This window comes from Schistocerca serialis, chromosome 1, assembly GCF_023864345.2.
Source record: "Schistocerca serialis cubense isolate TAMUIC-IGC-003099 chromosome 1, iqSchSeri2.2, whole genome shotgun sequence".
Lineage (NCBI taxonomy): Eukaryota > Metazoa > Arthropoda > Insecta > Orthoptera > Acrididae > Schistocerca > Schistocerca serialis.
The window spans coordinates 140,603,501-140,620,512 of NC_064638.1; the positions used below are offsets into that span (position 1 = coordinate 140,603,501).

Consider the following 17,012-nt stretch of genomic DNA (forward strand, 5'->3'; position numbering starts at 1 on the left):
GGAAAAGAGCTTCATCCACTTTAGCATACTGGGACTGTTTCAAAGTCTGCCCAATTTCGAGTGGTTTTCCCGAAGACATTGCACAGGACTGTTCAAGCTTCACTGGTTCTTCTTCAAATCACAAATGGTTGCTTTACCCAGTTCCGTTGCCAGTTTAGATATCTTCTAACCATTGTCTATCCACTTCAAAGTATTCAGTTTTTCTATGAGAGTTAACCTTGTTTGTTTCCGTGTATGCATGACGAAAATATGTACACCGCTACACCTGAACGAATACAATACAACTGTTACATGTGCCAGCGATCAATAACTAACATAATCAAGTGCTTTGCAAGCCAGCTGGCAGTGCACTGACCTCAGACACTACAAAGGTCTCAAAAATGCACAACAACAAGGGCAGGGAGTGAGAGTGAGCCATTGTTCCCATACTTGTTCCCATTTGTTACCATGGTGTACTTACTTATCTGCTTGGTATACTTCATTCTAGAAACTTGTCGCCGTAATTCCAGCTAATCCGAACAAGATCCGGTCCCAATTAGCTCGGATTAATGGGACTCTACTGTAGCCTCATCTCTAGGGAGCCTTTATTTTGATCTTACAATAATTTGTTGGCATCACAGTTGTCATTATCTAGACTTTAAAGAGATTTACTTAATTAGAAAGTCGTTGTATGGTTAACAGATTGTTTGTTCCAATCTATGCTGCTCTCTCAGTGGCTTTCAGAAAAGGTCTCTTCAATATGTCGCACTGTGTGCACAAGGTGATCCTTCTGATCCCTTGCCCCCATTTTCCTAACAGGTGCTAGTATTCATTGTATGTTCAAACTGTCAAAGATTTAAGGACCCCTATATCACACCAGTAAATACCAAACGATGCCTTGCTTGGTGTAAGGAGCATAAACATTGGACAATCGAACAGTACAAAAAATTGTGTGAAGTGACGAATCATGGTACACAATATGGTGATCCGATGGCAGGGTGTGAGTATGGCGAATGCCTGGTGAAAGACATCTGCCAGCATGTGTAGTGCCAACGGTAAAATTCGGAGGCGGTGGTGTTATGGTGTGGTCATGTTTTTCATGGAGGGGGCTTGCACCCCTTGTTGTCTTGCATGGCACTATCACAGTACAGGCTTACACTGTGTTTTAAGCACCTTCTTGCTTCCCACTGTTCAAGAGCAATCGGGTATGACGATTGCTTCTGTTCAAAATGCACAGCCTGTAGCAGAGTGGTTACATGACAATAACACCCCTGTAATGGACTGGCCTGCACAGAGTCCTGACCTTAATCCTATAGAACACCTTTGGGATGTTTTGGAACACCAACTTCGTGCCAGGCCTCACCGACTGACATCGATACCTCTCCTCAGTGCAGCACTCAGTGAATAATGAGCTGCCATTCCCCAATAAACCTTCCAGCACCTGATTGAACGTGTGCCTGTGAGAGTGGAATCTGTCATCAAGGCTAAGGGTGGGCCAACACTGTACTGAATTTCATCATTACCAATGGAGGACGCCACGAACCTGTAAGTCATTTTCAGCCAGGTGTCCAGGTACTTCTGATCACATAGTCTGAGAAACCGCTCACAGTCAAGTGAACGAATAGTGATGGGTCCTGTACTTTCCTCAGAAGAAAAATATCCACAGAAGAGGATAGCTCTTGAGGTACTGTTGCTGTCTGTGTCACGTTTCTCTCAATAGCCCTCTCATCACACCCAATCGCTTTACAGCAGTCACAGCAATTTCTAGCTTATTATGAACAGCAGCTGGCTGATTAGGAAGAATGGCATTCACATTGTCGCTGCATTGTGGCTGAAGCAGTGCTTTGCAGAACAGTAAGCATATATCGTTAAACTAACCTTGGTGACTTGTGTTTTAATTTCTGGATCTGTTCCACAACAAAGATTATAAGTTCCCATTAAGAACAGAAATGATTAACATGAAACAAAATAATATCTGTTCCGACAAGAGGAGACTAAGTTTAAAACTTATTCCTTGAAGTTACTTGCAACTTTTAGTCTCACCAGAATTTGCTGATGAAATTTGTAGACTCACTAACTAGAACACAGAAATATTGGTTTACTAAAACATATTATACCTGTGAATATTCTGAAAGAATATCTTTTTCTCACATAAATATTCGCTGAAATTAGGAAAAGATAATTGTTTGAATGAAGATACTTTTGCAAAAATTATTTAGAGTGCAAACATAAATTTCAACAGATGCTACTGTATGATATATTTTACTTGATCGTCAAATCTCAAGGTTTATTTAGAGATGTCAGCACTTCTCTTTTCCCATGTTGCACATATTTCTCCCCCACTAATCTTCTTTCTGGAGGTCACTGGCTGCATTCACAGGACGAACATGGAAGAGACTATAGATGCATTTCCCATTTACAGTCACTCCCATCGGCCACTGCGACGAGTGTCAACTTAGTTTGTGTGAATAACATGCTTCTATTTGTTCTACACATACAGGGTCCTTAAATCTTTGACAGTTTGAACATACAATGAATACTAGCACCTGTTAGGAAAATGGGGGCAAGGGATCAGAAGGATCACCTTGTGCACACAGTGCGACATATTGAAGAGACCTTTTCTGAAAGACACTGAGAGAGCAGCATAGATTGGAACAAACAATCTGTTAACCATACAACGACTTTCTAATTAAGTAAATCTCTTTCAAGTCTAGATAATGACAACTGTGATGCCAACAAATTATTGTAAGATCAAAATAAAGGCTCCCTAGGAGGATGTCTTCTCTCTCTTCTCCCTTGTGCAGCCCACAAATAAATTCATTTTGGCCATCTGTTTCATCCATCCTTTCTAGATAGCCAAGCCATAAGAGTTGTTTTATTTTTATTTATCAATTATTGTCCCCCACAATCTCTTTTGTTGTATTATTCTTCAAATAATACCTAAAAAAATAAAGTTGACTTGTCATATTGGTCTTTGAACTATGTCTGTGTTGTTATTTGATAATATCCACATTCTAAAAACCACTGTGAAGTCTATATCAGAGGATACATCCCATTGTATCTTACTGTTTTTTTATGAATATAACAGAGGGAAACATTCCACGTGGGAAAAATATATCTAAAAACAAAGATGATGTGACTTACCAAACGAAAGTACTGGCATGTCGATAGACACACAAACATACACACAAAATTCAAGCTTTCGCAACCAACAGTTGCTTCGTCAGGAAAGAGGGAAGGAGAGGGAAAGACGAAAGGATGTGGGTTTTAAGGGAGAGGGTAAGGAGTCATTCGAATCCCGGGAGCGGAAAGACTTACCTTAGGGGGAAAAAAGAAAAGGTATACACTCGCGCACACACACACATATCCATCCACACATACACAGACACAAGCAGACATTTGTCCTTTTTTCCCCCTAAGGTAAGTCTTTCCGCTCCCAGGATTGGAATGACTCCTTACCCTCTCCCTTAAAACCCACATCCTTTCGTCTTTCCCTCTCCTTCCCTCTTTCCTGACGAAGCAACCGTTGGTTGCGAAAGCTTGAATTTTGTGTGTCTATCGACATGCCAGCGCTTTCGTTTGGTAAGTCACATCATCTTTGTTTTTTTAGATTAATATAGGCAGCATGGGAAGAATGAATGCTGAAATGCCTATGTGTGTGCTGTAATTAGTCTAATCTTGTATTCACGGTCCCTTTGGGAATCATGCATAGGAAGCTGTTGTATAGTCCTAGATTCCTCACTTCATATAAACTGTGCTTTTGCTGTTGGGTGAAGCCGCGCGGGATTAGCCGAGCGGTCTAAGGCGCTGCAGCCATGGACTGTGCAGGTGGTCCCGTCGGAGGTTTGAGTCCTCCTTCAGGCATGGGTGTGTGTGTTTATCCTTAGGATAATTTAGGTTAAGTAGTGTGTAAGCTTAGGGACTGATGACCTTAGCAGTTAAGTCTCATAAGATTTCACACACATTGAACATTTTGCTGTTGGGTGACATTGATACTCAGAGGTGAAACCATCACATCCTTTGCTTTATGCCCATTAATTGTCTCGGTCTTCTATATTTGTCCCTCCTGAACTTTTGTGGCATATAGTTCACGTTCTCCATATCTCCAACTACAATAACCTGATTGTAAGAGAAAAGAAGGTTGTACAAAGTTTCATCTTCTATGGTTCTTCACATTCTGCAGCTTTTTTTTTTTTTTTTTTTTTTTCCCCACCTCCTAGGACTTAGGGGCTTCGTCTAGATAGATTTTAAATTAAACTGGAAATGACTGGGAAACTATATTCCCTAGTTTAAAGCTTCTACTACATACAACCTGTGTATAACTGCTGTACAGCTTAAATACGTATATGCAATGTACCCACACTTAACATGCTGCTCCACACCCTTTCTTGTGGAATGGTGTCATAGGCTTGTTGCAGATCTACAAAGACTAATGAATCCACTGTACCGTTAGCTGTTTGTTTATGCGTGAGATTATGTGTATCATATATCCTGTCTAAGTATGGGTGCCCTTTTCTACATCCATTCTCCTTATATGATGCCTGTACGTCCATGTCTACTCTTTATTTTGCTGACAGAGCTCTGTTAGCCTTTCTCCGCTGTCATCTAATGTTTGTTTCCATTGGCACATATCATTGTCTCTTCAGTTCTCCATGAACTTTAAATGTTTAAGTTTCCAAGCACCGAGACTTTGTTTTCAATTGCCATTTCCTCACGTTATCTTGAGAGTTCTCATAAAACAAACCCCAGATTGCCTTGTCAGCATCGTGAATGGATGCATAAACTACCAGGGTTGTCACAAAGTGCCCATTAAACTCCATATGCATGTGATTCTGGTCCAAAAACATGGCTGACCCATCTCCCTACTGAATGCGTAGGCCTGCGTTCCTGAGGGATTCACTGATACTTGGACACCTACAATCTTTCCTGCAACAGATATCAGATAAATCCTGCACTCATTGGTGAAGAGAGCCCAATGGCATTGATACAGGTTCCATTCGTGATGCTATCCTCTGAATGCCACAGTGCTGGAGGCTATGCACTGTTTGCAATTGGAGACAATCTTGGTCGTGTAGAGACAGTGAATTACTATCCAAGTCAACACAAATTTCCCAGTTGGCTCCTAAAATTGATTGCTTAGGCCGGTATTACACTATAAAATTTCTTTGTCAAAGATATTTGATGGTGTAATAGGGAACTTTGTCAAATGTCGTCCAATATTTGATCAAATCTAGGGCCTCGCTGTAGATTTGATCAAAGAAGTCGCTTATCTTCTGTTCACTGCAATGTGACATGTTACCACATGGAGCACTAGCATCGCTGCAGCATTCTGTCGTCTGAAGTGTTTTTATAAACATTGCCGGTAAATATAATTGGTGTATGCTGACAACTACAAAATTAATAGAGATGTATGAAGCTGATGAGGAGCTTAACATCGTGAGACACCCTGAATACAAAAATAGATTAAGAAGATTGGAGGCCTGACTTGACCTAACCTAACCCTCTCCTGTAGCAAGGAATCGGAGTGTTACAGTGAGCCTGTCTTCTGCAAATGTAGCAGTTCTTAAGTGAATATTGTGCTTTGTGATATGAGGAAAAACTTCACTGAGCACATACAGAAATCTATGCTCATCCATTCTTAAGTAATAGATGTACGATGACGTCCTCCACTATAAGCTCACGTAACAAGTCTTGTTGAATGCTTTTATCGTGTGGTCGTAAAACCCATGGCTTCATCCAGGTATGTTTCCTTTTTTTCCCCGCTTCTCATCTGCATGTGCACACAGTGCAGTTGTGGTACATGCAACTGCTGTGGTTAATAACAAGTTGTTGTTGTCAGCCATCTTGAACTTTGACGAAAAATATGATGACAGTGTAATACCCCTTCTAGCACTACGTCAAAGATCTTTGTCAAATATATTTGACGGAATATTTGATCACATCTTCGATCAAATCTTTGACAAAGAAATTTGATAGTGTAATATCAGCCATAGTTCAATTGCAATTCTCCTCTGTTTTAGTTCTTTGCCACAATTTGTGGGTAGCATTCATCAGTTGGTGTTGTTGACCACAGGCAATCACTGTGCAGGAGATCTTCAATGATTTGTGTCTCATAATGGTTGAATGTTCAAGTAAAGTTGCTGTGATGTGATGTGCAGCTTCCCATGATGATATTTCTGCTTGCCATAAAGTGACAATTGGTACCCTGCCTAAGCACAAAATGTCACTTGTAACGAATCTGATAGGTTGAACATTTTACATGAGTTGCATCGCTTCATTCCCCATTGGATAGACAGCTGTGTTTGGCCTTCTCTCATTGTGTTGACCTAAAGACAAGAGTATTGGCTTGCTTTTCATATTTTCATTCCCTGTTGTTTAATGGAACCATCTTTTGGGCCACTGCACTTACATCAAATAAAATGTTATTAAGCAGAAGTGAACAGTAGGAATGTCGTGTACAGTAGATACCAGTGCCTCTTGCAGCAGCCTTTTTAATGCTCTTGGAATTATTTACACTCACTTCCCAACACATTTCTTTTTGTTGATAATAAAAATCAGTTTCAGCTGAACTGTGATTTATACAGCTACAATGCAAGACACAAAACAGTTTTCGTGTGCTCCTTGTCTAGGATCCAGAATGGAGATATGTGCTGTGGCAGGCAGATATTCAACAAGCTCCCATACAACACACAGTAAGCAATTGAGAATCACTACCAATTCAAAAGAAAATCAAAAATATACATCATTAGTCATTCTTTCTAGGAGTTCATATATCTAGAGTCAGGGTTTGAAAAGTTCTGTTAAGGCTGCAGCTTTTTTTTTTTAATGTAACTGCTTTCCTTCAAAATTACTTGATTAAATTTAGATGACCTAAGCACAAATTGCATTAAGCTGTATAGTGACAGTTCATTATTAATACAGCGTACAGATTAAGTTTCAGCAGTTTCCTCTTGTCTTTTTTAATGTATACCTTGACCTGTTCCACATCTCCATCTTGATGGCATCTACGGAACACAGTGAATGATGGTGATGAATCAGTCAATCAATCAGCAGCACACTGAACTGAAAATGCATGTTTATTTTTACCCATCTGTGCAGGTTATTCTGCATAATAGTGTTCTGTAATTCAAATAGCATAAAGAAAGAGATATCTATGTATTTAAAAAAAAGAATCTATTCACATTCTGAGGGTGGTGTAAAACTTTTTTTGAGCAGCTTGTTTGCAGAGTCAAAAGCTATTTGAAGGTCTAGATATATACATATGATATGTTTCCTAACAATATAGCTCACAGTTGTCACAATTTTTATTGCATTTTTTATAGTTTAATGAAAATAAGTGGAATTATACTTAATTTTTATGTTACAGAACTGCATATAATCAGCTGCCAACACTGATGCAAAATATTGTCCAGAGTTACCTAAGGCATATATAGGATGAAGAAAAAATACCACACCTGGCAGTCAGCATGTGATTCCTGATTGCAATAGAAAACAAAAGTGTATCGAGCAAAACCTAGCCCTCATATATGTTTAATGGAATTGTGATTTAAAAAACAAGGCTCTGACAGTGGTGTAAGTGCATGCTACATGGCCAAGAATAGGTAGAATGAACTCTGTGCTGTGCCAGAACTGTCCCATTACCTCACTGAAGCAACGCCATGGGGAACAGATATCTGGACTTCCCATTGTTCCAGTTGCATTCACACCCAACTTTCTTTTTTCTCCAATTGAAGCGTCAAATTGTACCCATTTTTCACCTCCACAGTGTGGTATGTTGTGTATTTCTTTCTGCTTCTGTTACCTTTAAACATTAAGACATAACATGAACTACTTACAGATGTATACGACCACTTTGTTTCATCATGACATAAATAAAGCCAATAGAAAATAAAAGTGGATATAGTAACATTGTCTGTATCCTTGAGGCATAAAAAATTCAGTAGGTAGGCAACACTAAATTGCAACCTATGCTAAGCACAATAATTCCATTCTGTACATTTGATGTCCAGGCTTATCTTCACATAGCTGGTTTGTACATGTACAAGAAACATTCACTTAAGATGTTCAAAGTGACCACCTTGCATTTGCAAGCACTTCGCCACTCACTGAATCGTGCTTTGCTGTACCCTAAAAACACACCTGCATCTACGATTGCTGAAAAGAGCTGTGCAGTTGAGCTGTTAAAAAAAGTCATGTACATCCATATGTGGAGTACTATAAACTTGTTCCTTTAAGTGTCCCCACAAATAAAAAATCTAGTGGATTAAGGTCCAAGAAATGTGGAGACCAGAACATTGGACATCCACAACCAATCAATTTCCCTGAAAACACTTCATTTTAATAGTTACATACATTCATTCCAATGTTTGGTGATGCACCATCATACGTAAACCATTGCTGTCACCAAACACAAAGTGGGACATTTTTAATGTGTCAGGCAAAGCATTACAAAGAAATATACAATATAGATGTGAATTCAACTTGTCCAGCAATATGTAAGGGCCTGAAAGCACTCCTCCCATGATTCAAGCACACAGGTTTATGCCAAAGCATGCCTAAAAGCCACATTCACAGGTGACATGTGGGTTGCATTCCAACCAATAATGGCTGTTGTGGAGGTTGAAAATACTTTCACAAGTAAAGCTAGAGTCATCAGTCTTTTCATGTTATTTATAAAATTTCCATTATCTTCCACTCACTGCAAAAGCCGCTCACAAAACTATACTCAGCCAATGCGGTCTTCTGGCCACTGGTGTTGGGTTAACATGTAATGATGTGGATGCAGTTCTTCATCGTGTGACACTGCAAAAACCAGTCTTTGACATATCTGGAAGTGCCTTGTAATATCACAGACTCTTCACCGAGGTAACTGGTGAATGGTTTTCAGAATTGTGTCCTCCGTTTGTGGAATACATGTCTAGTCCTTGGATGACATCTGTCCATTGCTTGTGGACATAGATTATTGGTTTCCCAAAGGCATCGCTCCAAGCAATGAAAAACATTCTTATTGGGATGGCGCTTTTGAGGGTACCATGCAGCATATGCACTAGCAGCGGCAGCAACTTGGTTATTCGATGCACTCAGCACCAAAAGCATATCGAGATATTCTTCATTTGTGTACTCCATCGGCAAGCCACCATACATGAATTGACAGGACCAGTTATGAGTGTGCATTCCATGATTAGTAGGTGCATGCACACAATTTAATGAATCCCACTGTCATGTGATAGGTATTGTCTTGTGACAGAATGGTGTCCTGCTTGTAAATGATGAGAACTAGAGAACGGATCTCTAAAAAACCAGACAAGTGCAAGTAGGACTCACACTCTAAGGGTTCTGTACAAACTTAATTATGTATGTAAATAGTTTACCTAAAGTTTTGATGCGTGAGATTGCAAGTATCAAAATATGTGACATGATAGGTCCTATCCTTTGACTACATTGACTTAGAAACATAAATTTTTTACACCACCAAAGAATAGTAGACATTCGTATTTGATACAAATTTCAACTTTATAGCTCTATATGTCCTGAGAAAAATGGGTTACGACAGACAGACCGACAACAAATGGCATAATAATATTTTTTATTTGATATTGTTACAAATTAACAATTTTTTTAAATTTTTTTCCTGTACTTGTACTGTGAAATCTTGCTTCTTGCCAAATTTCATGATTCTAGGTCAACTGGAAGTACCCTACAGGTTATCATAAATGATTTCATGAGTGTAGAAAAATGTGACATAAATGACATTTTGTAATTGCATTGACTTGGAAGCTTAAAATTTTTGCACTGCCAAGGAACAGTAGTCCTCAGTGTTTCACATAAATTTGAACTTGGTACCTCAATCTGTTCCTGAGAACAAGGGATCTTAAGAACTGGACAGATAGTACTTACCAAGTGCAGTGCGAAACCCTGAAAACAAAAAATGAACCTGACATGGCTTCGAACCACAGCTCCATGGTGGATGTGGGTTCGACATCCCAGCAGTCTATGCAGTGAGCTACGACTGCTAGTATGGTAGTGTTGGGTGATACAAGTTCCTACGTACATTCTGATGCGCTGCATGATGTGACAGTATTGTTAGCTCCTTGTTTTCATACACTTGTTTTCAAAATGCACCTGATCTGATTTTGCCAGATAAATTTTTGTCTTGAATCTGGATGAGGACTCATGTGCTGACTTCCGAATGTGGAATTTTTTCTTCACCCTGAATTTTTGAACCATTACACTAGGTATATAGCAGTTATCATATTTCATGGTCAAAATATGAGTCTTAGTTCAACTGATGATACAATTTGTGTATTAAATACATATTTGCATGACTAGCTTTGTGATAAACACAGAAACATAAAGGAGGCAATTTGCATCAACACAAGAGTATTGACTCTCTCTACTTATTTTCTTGCCATTTTGCCTTGTTACTAATGTTTCCATTTTGTAATATTTCTTTTCTCTCATGGAAGGCAGAGCATAATACGACAAGTGTTCTGTTTACACAATCTTTTCCAGCTCTTGTAGTGTTTTAGTCAAGAATGACTTGAGGTTTTCTCATTCTTTTTCATTAGTTCTCTGCTTGTGCTATATCAGCATTATGTACTAATCTGAGCAGATTCTTGTTATTTTTCAGCTCAGAGTTGTTCTTTGTCTTGCTGGAAAGCTGAAGCATCTCCCATGTTCAAATTCTTGCTCTTTATTCCAGTTGGGATAATTATCTGGTTCAACTTGCATATTGAATATCATAATGATACCTAAAGCTACTATATCAAACATTAATTGTAACACTCAACACTCTTGGCCACAGTGTACAAAAGGATGTTTCAGTTCTATCAATTATCCAAATATCTGTTCAAAAAAGGATTGATCAGGTAAATATCCTCTTTTGGATTCACATAACATGAAAGACATTATGTTAAATTGGTATCTTTTAAGTGGCATATACTGTATCTAGCCAAGTCTTGCCTTTGAATATAATAGAGGGAAACATTCCACGTGGAAAAATTATATCTAAAAACAAAGATGATGAGACTTACCAAACAAAAGCGCTGGCAGGTCGATAGGCACACAAACAAACACAAACATACATACAAAATTCTAGCTTTCGCAACCAACTGTTGCTTCGTCAGGAAAGAGGGAAGGAGAGGGAAAGACAAAAGGATGTGGGTTTTAAGGGAGAGGGTAAGGAGATATTCCAATCCCGGGAGCGGAAAGACTTACCTTAGGGGGGAAAAAGGACGGGTATACACTCGCACACACACACATATCCATCCACACATACACGGACACAAGCAGACATTTGTAAAGCGGGGTTTGCATTACATATCACTATTTTAAATACGTTACATATTACAAACCTATGGATGCAGATGTGTTGCTGCATCTATTTGAGTGATGTTCATTAGTGGCAAATCATTGTTTCATTATTGCTCATGGTGATGAAGGTGAAACATGTCATCCATGAACTAGCATGTGACTGCGTATAAAAACTTCAATTTCTTTGTAAATGATATGTGAAGTGTAGGTATTGTGAAAGTTATACTTTCCAATTAACAGTTAGCTCCATTGTTTTCCTCTACTGGTGATTCAACAGGAAATTGTATAGAATTCAAATCCACTCTGAAATTATGTGCAGCAAACAGCTAAATACTCAGGTGACTCATTTTACATCTTCCAATACAGCTGTTTCTTGAATTTAGAAATCAGTTCATGGTAGGAGTAAAAAATCTTCCCATTAAAAATTTGATGTTAGTATTCTGCAGTATTGTGCTTTCTATTACTTCAGATGTTGCTTTACTTTTTCCTTCACCGCCTTTAGCTTCTACTTTCTAGGGTTCCATACCTCAGTCGGTAAAAATGTAACTCTTATAGGATATAATTAGCCAGCTATCACAAGTAGTTTCCAATCAGATATTAAAAACAATTGATTATAGGACAATTTTTTGCACAGATTAGTTATGGGATAGAGATATGGGGCTGTGCTGCTGACATACATGTGAACAGAATATTAATCCTGCAGAAAAGAGCAATCAGGGTTATACATGGAATAAGGTACAGAAGCTCCTACAGGGAAACCTTTGTACATCATACATACCTCACAGTCTATTCACTGTATCTTTACAAATTAATTACATTTTTTGTGATACATCAAAACAAACCAACCAGGTGCTCTGATATGCACATCTATAATACAAGAAAAACTGATACTATGGACAAAGAACAAAACTAAAAATGACAGACTGTATAGTCCATGTTAACAGCCAGATATGGTGTAAGAAACTGCTGAGCTCTATAAGGTGTCTTAAAGGGAACTTATTCAAAGTGAAAGTAAAATCATTGTTGACTGATAAGTGCTTATACTCTTTGAGTGAATATCAGTACATCAAATTGAAATCTTTGTTACCTTGTTATGTTAAATCTGAATGTTTGTAATAATTATGATGTAACATAAATTATGTTGTCTTACTAAGTACACTGTCATTTGTACCATGCAAATGTTTTCACTTATTCGTATATAAAATGTACCTGCTCTCTTTGAAGCTTGTAAATTTATTGTCTCACTAAGTACACCAATATTTGTATTAGGTAGATCTATATGTAATCCCTTATGCATGTATAAAATGAATCTGTTTGTATGAAACTTGTAAAAAATTGCTGTGACATTTGCAGAAGTCACCAGTTGGTGGCTTCACGCAAAAAAATACAACAAATAGATTAAATAAATCACTTTGTAGTTCATCTGTTTGTCTATCTGTCTGACTGTTAAGATTCCTTCTTCTCAGGAATTGTGAAATTTATTTCACATACTAAGGTCTACAGTCCCTTGGGGGTGTAAAAGACATTTAAGCTTCTCAGTCAATAGAATCAAAAGATATGGCAATCTATTTTACACTCACACACTTACTCATCAAAACCTTTAGGGTACTTTCTGTTGATCTCTAATAATGAAATTTGGCAAGAAGAAAGGTTTCAAAATACAAGTAAAGGAAAAATTCCAAAAATTTTTAATTTGTTATTAAATCACATAAAAAATATTCTTTGCTATTATAAACCTAAATTCCATTCCAAATCTGTCAAAAATCTCAGGAAGTACTGTGGGGCTTTTGATTCACAAGGAATTTACAAATATTTTGTGCTAAGTGGCTGCGCTCTGGTGAAATAAAGTAGCTTGCAACTGTGAAAGTGATACCATTGCCATGTAGCATTGTTAATGCAAAAAGCACCTCACTGCTGCACTGACTGCCTATGCCTGTGACTCATACTGCATCATCTAATCTTCCAGAGCAGAGTAACACTGGTAACTGATGCAGGATTGCACTCCCATTATTTGGAATGAGGTTCCGATATTTCATAACAGGATACGAAGTGTTCCACAGAATAATTTGACATTTGCGTAATAACAATAACCCTATTGCTGTGTGAACCATTTTATTCTCTGGAGACTTCCTTCAAGTCCTACCAGTAATTGCAGTAGGACTGAGAGCATACAAAGTCAATACATCTGCAGTTACCATTTGGCGTAGCATATTATTATAACTGCAAAATTAATAAAATAAATGAAAAATTTTAATAGCGAAGGCAAAATTGCTCAAAAAATTTAAACTTGAAATTTAAATATTCTTGAAAGTTGTGGAATTCTCTGGACTGATATCTTGCCAGTATCAATATCAATAACAGGCAAAAATCATTGAGCTTCTTGATTCCTGAACTACTTATATATGCAATGAAGTATGTACAGAACCATCAGTGTGTGAGTCCTACTCAAAACCTACCTAGATTATTCTTTCCTTTTCTCACTTTCTTACGTTATCACTCACTGACGAAGAGCTTTAAAACTAGATCAGATTAATTTTAAATATAATCAACTTGCATTTGGTATCATCATCATCTGGGATTCTATTTGTGGATAATTATGTAGTCAGTTATATAACTGTGTACTCGCACACATGAGTATTCAGTAAGTCTCCCTAACTAACCAAACATCCAAGGAATAACAACATAAATTAAATTCTAAATTGCTAATAAACATTCTTTGCTGCACCGTAGATCCTTTCTCTGTCTCGAGCTCCGTCCATGTGCACAGTGACTAATGTCGCCTCACCAGCCCTGGCCCCCTCTCCCATTTTTTTAACAGCTGGATGCCCATGGAATATTGGTGTACTGGTGCTTAACTTGTCAGCCCACCTTTGTAATAACTGGCAGGGTGTTTGTGTAGTGACAGCCCCTAGTTGATTGGTTATGTCCTCCTGTGTCACGTGATCAGCTGCCACAATGTTCTGTGCTGAAAGTTTGCTGCAGGTTGGCAGAAAACCACTGTGTTCCTGAGATTCTTCCCCCCTGAGGTAGGCAGGTTTTATTTGCGTTACTGAGACTGTTTCATGCCTGCTGTTTTGATCAGTGATGAAGGTGTTCTTTCATTTTATTAACACTTTGTATGGGCCAGTATATGGTGCGCATAACGGCAGTTGTAAAGGAAGATAACTGAGCCAGATCTGCAATGTTGCAACCAGGTCTTTGTGAATGAAGACTTTCCTTTCACCACGCCTGACAGGGGAGTTATATGCACTTATGACATGTGTGAGCTCAGCAGCTGTGTGTCATTACTTCTGTCAGTATTGGTTGAAGTGTTGAGCTGGTACAGTAAGTTCTGCTACCTGTAACTGCTCTCCATAGACCAGTTGGTCATGTGAAAATCAGTTATCTTCCTTTATGACTGTTCACATGCCCAGCAATATGAGCAGTAGAGCATCTGTCCATGTAGACAAATAGCACATCAGTGCCATCCCATTACTGGTGGTGTGGTAGCTAGTGGTATGATGGAGTTCCTGCAGTAGCTGCAACTCGACTGATGCCCATGATCAGTTATAATGGTCTGAGAGATGCCAAACCTCAAAATCCATGTGAGTAACAGTGCCTTTGCCACAGTCTCTGCACAGATGTCTGGTATGGGAATAGCTTCAGGCCAACTTGTGAAGCAATTGACTGCTGGGAGCACATGATGACCATCTGATTAGGGTAATGGCCCAACAATTTCAACATTTATGTGTGAAAATATTGTCACCAGTGTTGGGAACTGCACCATTGGAGGTAAAGTGTGCCAGCTGACTTTGTTGGGCTACCATTCTTGGCAGGAGCACACACACACTTTACACTGCTCCTGTATTCCTGGCCACATCACCTTGCTTGCTACTAATTCAGCCATTGTCCTTACACTCATATGGGCCAGATTATTTAAATCTTGAAACACTACACATCGATGTCCTACAGGTACATATGGGCTTTGTTTGTTCCATGCTGTATCACACCAAATGGCCATGGTACAGTATGATACAGGAAGCCATTTCAATTACAAAGTTGTGTGTTCACTTAGAAGCAAGTTGTGTAACATTGTGTTCTCTTGTTGTTCCGTTGCTATTTCATTCCATGGCACTGCATGTAGACTCACAATTTCGTGATGAGCAGTGTGTGACAATATTATGACTGCCCAAAACGTGACACACTTCAGTTGTAAATTGTGCAATATATTCTGCTTCTCTAGACTGATGATGATGAGGAGGAGGAGGAGACTAGTGTTTAATATCCTGTCAACAATGACGTCATTTGAGATGGAGCATAAGCTCATATTAGGTAAGGATGGGGTAGAGAATCGGCTGTGCCCCTTCAAAGAAACCCTCCCGGCATTTGCCTGAAGCGATGTAGGGAAATCATGGAAAACCTAAATCAGGATGGCTGGACATGGGTTTGAACTGTCGTCCTCCCAAACGCGGGTCCATTGTGCGAACCACTGCGCCACCTCGCTCGGTTTCTTTAAACTGATGAAGTGATTCATGATTTGTCGCACATGGGCAGAAACTAGTGATCAGTTTTTGATTGGTAAAGACCATAAAATTCCTGCCTTCCACTGATGACTAAAAAGCTTGACTGTCATGTAAATCATCAATAACTTGCAAGCAATAACACTCCAATTTCTTTGTTGTGTTGTAGGGTTTTGTGAATAAAACATGAGCAGTTATCAGTGGCTCTCCAATTTCTGCTGCAGTGCTGCTCCAGTCGCAGGTTGACTCACGTTCACCATGAGAGCTGGTTAGCACACTGGACTCGCATTCGGGAGGACGACGGTTCAATCCCGTCTCCAGCCATCCTGATTTAGGTTTTCCGTGATTTCCCTAAATCGCTTCAGGCCAATGCCGGGATGGTTCCTTTGAAAGGGCACGGCCGATTTCCTTCCCCATCCTTCCCTCACCTGAGCTTGCGCTCCGTCTCTAATGACCTCGCTGTCGACGGGACGTTAAACACTAATCTCCTCCTCCTCCATGAGAGCCAGTAGTGCATTAATGTGTGGATGAGCCAAATTGGTGCTTGTGCTAAACCTTGTTTGACTTTGTGGGACACCTTTTCACTTATTGGGCTCCGACTCACTTTCAGCCACCAGATGCATGTTTGCCTGAAAGCAGTGAATTAAGTGGTTCCTATTACTTTTCCAGTTGAGTGTGTTGCAGGTAGTAATTGATCATTCCATAAGTTCTGCGGAGCCCGTTGTTAGTTACCAGCAAAAGTATATCTTAACACTCTGCGATCCATCCCAGAAGTGGTGGAAGGTCTGCTGACAAGACTAAATATCCTAAACATTGGATCCATGTCTTGCCAAAAACACTCTTTGCTGCTTTAATAACTATACTATACCCTTGCAGGCACTGAAAAACTTGTGTTAGGTGTGTGACATAGATACAGATAAGATGAGGATATTATTCATGTAACAAAATATAGATGTCAGACCTTGTAACACATCATGCTTAAAGCATTGCCATGTTTGTCCAACATTTCGCAACCCAAAAGGCATGAAGTTGCATTGAAAAGGACCGAAAGTTGTTGTCACCACAGTTTTTTTCCACATCTTCTGGTGCTACTGGACTTTGTACACATGCCTTTCTACAGTCGACAATGCTAAATATCTGAACCTGAGTGATGACATTGTTAAAATCAGTCACAAGAGGTACAGAGTACCAATCAGGAATTGTACAAATGTTTAGTGCCCC

At 39.1% G+C, this 17,012-nt stretch overlaps 1 long non-coding RNA gene across 1 annotated transcript in view; it reads left to right on the forward strand.

Annotated features, from left to right (window-relative positions):
• LOC126464382 (uncharacterized) overlaps positions 1-12,702 on the forward strand; it is a 37,811-nt gene extending 25,109 nt beyond the window's left edge. Inside the window, exon 2 of the long non-coding RNA XR_007585964.1 lies at positions 7,346-12,702. This is a non-coding gene — a long non-coding RNA (uncharacterized LOC126464382). The remainder of the gene's footprint in view (positions 1-7,345) is intronic.
• The last annotated feature ends 4,310 nt before the right edge of the window (positions 12,703-17,012 follow it).